Source organism: Berghia stephanieae, chromosome 9 (assembly GCF_034508935.2).
Source record: "Berghia stephanieae isolate SIO BIC M18660-M18661 chromosome 9, UCSD_Bste_1.3, whole genome shotgun sequence".
Lineage (NCBI taxonomy): Eukaryota > Metazoa > Mollusca > Gastropoda > Nudibranchia > Aeolidiidae > Berghia > Berghia stephanieae.
In genome coordinates, this window is record NC_088368.1 from 32,165,462 (window position 1) to 32,172,961 (window position 7,500).

Consider the following 7,500-nt stretch of genomic DNA (forward strand, 5'->3'; position numbering starts at 1 on the left):
AGTAGGCAGTCATCAGCGAACAATCTAAAAAAAATGAATAATAATAATTGAGCTTTATATAGAGCAATATCCACTATATGTGCTCAAAATGCTTTACAAGGGGTCCCTGGTCAACACCAACATTTAACATGTAGGACGGGACATGACGCCTGTTAGGCGATATTACAATTTTTCGGACAAAGACAACGCTGTTAACGGCCAGGTACTCATTTTACACCTGAATACGGTGAGAGAATGTGAGTAAAGAGCCTTTTCTAAGGACTCAACTATGCGCCGAGCGCGAGGCTCGAACCCAGGACCTTCCGATCCGAAAGCGAGTGTCATACCATTAGATCACATAGCCTTCGAGGTTATCATCGCAGGAAGGTCGTTGATGTGGTATATTAAAAAACAGAGAGGTCCAATAACTGCTCCATGTGGAAAGCCAGATGTTACAGGCTCTACATCAGAAGCCTGGCATTAATTGAGTCAAAATTGTGCAATCAATTTTTTTTTTCACTTCAGAGAATAAATTTTAAAAATTCGTATTCAATAACCTTTTTTAAAAATGCATTTTTCAAAATCTTGACGTCTACTCATAGAATTTGAAGTAAATTGTTGGTCATGAGACAAAAGAACCATTAACTGAGTCAAAATTTTGAAATCATGTTTTTTTTTCACTTCAGAGAAAAGATTTTAAAAATTGGTCTTCAAGAACCTTTTTTTAAAAATGCATTTTCAAATCTACTCATTGAATTTGACGTAAGTTGTTGATCAGTAGACAAAAGAACTTTTAGATTTAAAAAATTGACAAGTTTTTTTTTCCCAAGATGGCGGCCATTTAACATCGCAATGAATGGATAATACTATTTTCTTACTTTAAGTAACTTTGGTTCTCAATCCTTGCTGAACATATTTTCAGGCTGTGCCAGAAGTCTGGAACCAATAACAAATCGTATTTATTCTGAATCTAATGAAGACATCATTATGAAACGTCTTTCAGTTCATGAAGTAATCTTTTATTTTTTTGTTTGTTTGTTTGTTTGTTTTGTTTTGTTTTTGTTTTTTGGTGATTTTTGTTGGGCTTTTTTTTTTTTTTTGTTATTTTGTTGGGGGTTTTTTTGTTTTTGTTTTTTTTTTTTTTTTGCCATGTTTATTGATGGCAATTGAATCAGTCAGCAACGAGATGCTCAAAAACGCTTGGAGAGAATTTGAGCAACGCATCAAAGTAATGATTACACAAACTGGTGAACACGTTGAAATCCGTTACAGATGTGTGTATATTTTTAGATGGTCAAAAATCTGTTAAGTCATTTTTTCAAGTTCTGGTTTGCGTTAAAAAAAAATTTGAATTATTTCTCTTTATTTTCGCGAACATCATGTACTTGCCTGTGTTGTCTGTTTTTTCCGCAAACTAATTTCGTATTGGTTCCACACTTCTGGGACACACTGTATTGTTATAATATTATCTAACTACACGGCTTCAGGATTATTGATCATAATATATAATATACTTCAAAAATCCTCTTAGTGTGAATTTTGATGATCTTGATCATGATTCCGACGACGACGACGACGACGACGACGATGATGATGATGATGATGATGATGATGATGATGATGATGATGATGATGATGATGATGATGATGATGATGTTAATGATGATGATGATGATGATGATGATGATGATGATGATGATGATGATGATGATGATGATGATGACAATGACGACGACTACGACGACGATGATGTTAATGATGATGATGATGATGATGATGATGATGATGATGATGATGATGATGATGATGATGATGATGATGATGATGATGTAGTTGGTGTAGGTGGTGCTTGAATTGATGTTGGTGTTGATGGTGGCGTTGACAAAATCTCCACCATCCTTGTTCTTTCCGAACTCTCTATCTCTCCTACCCATCGTCTACTGATAGTATATAAGAAGTTGCTGCTCCTACCCCAACCCCCACCCCTCCATCCAAACACTACCATCACTCTCCCCCCCTTCCCCCCCCCCCACACACACACAAACCTCACCCTCTGCCCCCCCCCCCTCCACCCCACCCCCACCCGAGACATATCTAATGAACACCTTGTCACATCCAGTCACTCTTACTCGTCCATCACTGTCTCAACCAATCAGAATCACCTTGTCAAGACTCCCTCTACCGGCAGTACTCTATAACACCACCTGGCCTGACTGACTGACGGTGCCAGAGTTCTCTTCTCTTGCTTGATACAACATAATACACATACTACATTATATTATAGGATACCGGATATCATATCAAACATCCGTAGCTGATAAAAGTGCGCTTATGACCATTGATCACGTGTTCCGAATATAAGATCCTTGAACTCCTGTGTTTGAAATTTCATCCAAGTTTGCAATACCGCTGCGCGACCTTGAACTTTTAAAACGCGAACTTTTATATAGATAGAATGCGCTTGGCCAAGGAGTTCACAACATTGCCATCCGGAAGTATAACGGACCAACACACAAACTCTGTGTAACCATGATCTTTTATAGTCTGGTTAATACAGTTCAGTGAGAACAACTCACAAACGCGGATGGCAAAAACAATAACAAAGGCCTGAGTGACGTCATCTGCATACTATCTATAGCGCAATATCCACTAAACGTCCTCAAATTACTTTACAAAAGGTCCCCGACCAACAGCAACCCTGTAACATGAGAACGAGGCACATGGCACCTGTTAGGCGATATTACCATTTTGTTTCGACATAGACAACGCTGTTGACGGCCAGGTATTCATTTCACACTTCGGTACGGGGAGAGAATGTGAGTAAAGAGCCTTTTCCAAGAACTTAGCACTTTGCACCGAGCGAAGCTCGAACCCAGGACCTTCCGATCCGAAAGTGAGTGTCATACCACAAGACCACATAGCCGCACGTTCTTGAACTGAACAATTTGACAGTTTTCAAGGACTCAACTTTGTGCCTCTCAGAGCGGGTCTCGACCCTGGACCTTCCGATCCGAAGACGAGCAATACCACTAGACCTCATAGCCACGTGTACCTATTATTGCAACGTTACTTAAGGTATTAATCTTCAACAGTCGTAACGTCACTTCCTTCCTAATGACGCATGGTAACTTAGTAACACTGGCTCTAAACTATCGGAACAATGGCGGACGCCGTATGAAATATTTCTCTGGCGAGCATAAAAGCGTATCAAGAGGGGGAAAAAACCCCATAAATTTGATCATGTTTTGATTTTACACATTCTGATCACAAGGCATATGAAAAGTGCCAGCAGCATGAAGAATAAAAAGCAATGATTTTCTTTGTTTAGAACCAAGATGGCCGCCGTTGTCGGGCGGCGTGACATCAGACTACTTAATCCAACAAAGGCTACGACCAAATTCAAATATCTCTATCGACAAGGGACATAATATAGATAGAATGAAGTTGGCGTCACTCCGGTCTTTGTTATTGTTTTTTTGCCGTCCGCGTTTCTAAGTAATTCTCACTAAACTGAATTACCAGAATATAAAGGTTACACATAGTTTTGTGTGTTGGTCCATTATACTTCCGGATGGCAATGTTGTGAGCTTCTTAGCCAAGCGCATATTATCTATAGATAGAATGAAGTTGACGTCACGCTGGTCTTTGTTATTGTTTTTTGCCATCCGCGTTTATGAGTAATTCTCACTAAACGGTATTATCCAGACTATAAACGATCATGGTTACACAAAGTTTGTGTGTTGGTCAGTGTGGCGGGTTGTGTGTTATTGTTGTGGGATCGAGTCCAACCGATAGCTCAATGGTCTGGATTCGAACTAGTATGCGCGCTATGGCTCTCGTTACCAGCTGCACCACTCAACCTATATCACAAACGGCTCAGGTTTAATCTAGGGGAGATCAAGAATTGCCTTAGGGTCCCTTATAACTTAATTGTATTAATAACAAGTGAGTCAAGACAAGAGTAACGCCCAAATGCAATAATAACAATTCTATACATAAAGTTTAATTAGATTGTTACAGGAAAAGATAGAAAGAATAAGTACTTATTTGATATCAGGAAGAATAGCTCTAATTGAGTATATCTAATTTATTATTTATTTTTCTAGGTATTTATTTTGATATAATCATTTGTGTCTGTGGAAAATATATTTGAAAATGGTATAAGCCCGTTTGGCTTATCTTTATCCCGCGGGCTTGCTTGACTGAGGCAAATATATCAGCTTGTTCCAGGGTTGGCGCCTGCCTTGCAGAGTTTTCTGGACATCACAACAGGCTGACATCAGGGGTTTACCACTGTTCAATGACTGGGATGCATGGATTCGGCACGATTGGGTGCTCCAAGGACACGGAAAAGGACCAGGATCAGGACCAGGACCAGGATTAGGACCTTCATTTAAGAGTTAAAACAACAAGGTCTTAGAGCCAATCGAGTTTGTCTTTCGCCACCGAATCGTCCTGAGCGACACATCATAATAGCCTTTATTTGCCGACAAAGGCAAGGAGAAGCAGTAACTCCATGATAATGGTAGTTAGTATATGTTTTAAACATCAACTGACAGTCGAGCTATCTTACATGATGAGAATTTAACAGGGTTGTGTCCCTGGTATTTCTTTATTTATTTTTATTAATTATAATTGAGGTTATGATGTGTGGCCGGCGATTGGCGGTGGGGTACATACATTCAAGCAATATGCATATTGAATATAAATGAAAAAAAAATAGCATAGATCATAAACAACTGTTAACTATAAAATAAGATACATATAGATATAGTTTTGTACAGGTATTCCAACTTACGAACATCCATGGAATAGCACAATTAAAATATATACACAAACTATAATATTAATAATAGATAGATTAAATTGAATTCACAGTAATATCTCGTTCCACTTTGAATGTTAACCAATAATTCATTTTACCTCCAGCCGAGGGATGACAAACTTTTTTTAAGTTTGAAATTGGAGGGATAGCTCTTCTCTCTTGGGCTTCTTAGCGTGTGTGTGATTAAACTCAGAGATGACTTTGAGTTTTGTGAAATGAATTATGGGGAATAGCCAATCAGAAGAATGTTCCTGTTTTAGATAGCCAATGATATCCAGATGCTTTGGTAAGAAAGAATAACGGAGAATTACCGGAGAGCTAGACCTTAATTGTAATTTTAGCTACTCTTGAACGAGACAAGACCTCAGGGCCTATGCACGATGGCGTCTTGTTTGGAAAAGGTAATTAGCAGGAGGCATGAATACAATGGGCAGAAAATTTGAACAGGTAAATAAGCCTTAAGCTGAAAGTGAGTGTTCCGTTATACAATGGAAATGTTTCCCACCTAACGACCAAATTTCCGTTAGAGAAATCTAGAGCTTTATTGGAAAAAGGCTGTCCATGTTTTGATTATCCTAGCTGGAGGTATTAGTCAAATATATGTCTCGTCCACTAGGTTTGAAGTGGTTTTAAATGAGACACTGACGAATGATAAAGAAACACGCAGTGAAAGAAAATCGCTCGTCACAGTCAGATACTTCCGGATGGCAATGTTGTGAACTTCTTCGCCAAGCGATATACTATCTATAAGTTGACAAAGGCTATGACCAAATTCAAATGTCTCTATCGACAAGGGGCATCAGATAGATAGAATGCGCTTGACCAAGGAGTTCACAACATTGCCATCCGGAAGTATATGGAAATGAAATTGCCGATCAACTGGCCAAAGAAGGAGCCCAAAAGGAACAACCGAAGTCGTCAATCACTTACCATCAGCAAAAGAAAATAATAAAGCTAAAAATAGACAAAGAAAGGAATGACACACACCTGGAACACAACAAGCAGGATCCAATCCATGCCATTCAGCGAAGTAGCCAAGTCACTCTATTCCGCCTCCGAACAGGACACAATAGACTAAGAGGACATATGTTTACAAAGCTAGGTATTGGAACAACCCCTTATTGCCCGTGTGGAACCGACCATGAAACCACTTTGCATGTGCTTATGGATTGCCCATTATACAACGTGCAACGTTCGAACCACTGGGTCACCCCTACAACACTCAACACAAAGCTCTATGGTGAGGCTGAGGACCTAAAGCGGACCACAGACTTCATAGCAGATATCGGACTGCAGCCATAGATGTCCATCAGAGGAACGAAGAAGAAGAAGAAGAATAACGGACCAACACACAAACTCTGTGTAACCATGAACTTTTATGGTCTGGTTAATACAGTTTAGTGAGAACAACTCACAAATGCGGATGGCAAAAACAATAACAAAGGCCTGAGTGACGTCATCTTCGAACTATCTATAAGTTGACAAAGGCTATGACCAAATTCAAATGTCTCTATCGACAAGGGACAGAAAGATGCCGTGCACTTGGCAAAGAAACTCACATTGCCATCCGGAAATAACACGGACCAACACGCAAGACTATGTTAACCTTGAACGTTTATAGATAGTTCGAAGATGACGTCACTCAGGCCTTTGTTATTGTTTTTGCCATCCGCGTTTGTGAGTTGTTCTCACTAAACTGTCTGGACCAGACTATAAAAGTTCATGGTTACACAGAGTTTGTGTGTTGGTCCGTTATACTTCCGGATGGCAATGTTGTGAACTCCTTGGCCAAGCGCATTCTATCTATTGTATGGTTAATGCACTTTAGTGAGAACTACTCATAAATAACAATGTGAATGGGAGCGATCTATATAAATTCATGTTTTCGTAAAAGCAGGACATCAATCACATGATGTGTTGCTGTCCAACGATTGGATATTTCTAAACAAATGTAAACACGATGCTTTGTTTACAAATGTTATAAACATACCCATGTGTCAAGCTGAATCAAGTGACCAATCGTGATATTAGATATTTTAAAAGCTGTGAACACTTTTCACTAAGTGGGTCACTTTGAGCACATTTTGCAATGTGACCAATGATCTCGAGCACGTGGAAAGTTAATATCGATAGAATGCGCTTGGCCAAGGAGTTCACAACAGTGCCATCCGGAAGTATAACGGACCAACACACAAATTCTGTGTAACCATGAACTTTTATAGTCTGGTTAATACAGTTTAGTGAGAACAACTCACAAACGCGGATGGCAAAAACGATAACAAAGGCATGAGTGACGTCATCTGCATACTATCTATAGATTGTATGCGCTTGGCTAAGAAGCTCATAACATTGCCATCCGGAAGTATAAAGGACCAACACACAAAACTGTGTGTATCCATTAACGCTTATAGTCAGGTTAATACAGTTAAGTGAGCATTACTCATAAACGCGGATGGCAAAAACAATAACAAAGGCCTGAGTGACGTCATCTTCGAACTATCTATAGATCATGCCCATTGAATGTAAGCTTCAATTGGTGGTCCGTATACCTCCGGATGACAATGTTGTGGGTTTCTTAGCCAAGCGCATATATCTATAGATAGTTCGAAGATGACGTCACTCTGGTCTTTGTTGTTGTATTTGACATCCGCGTGTATGAGTAGTTCTCACTAAATTGTATTAACCAGACTATAAAC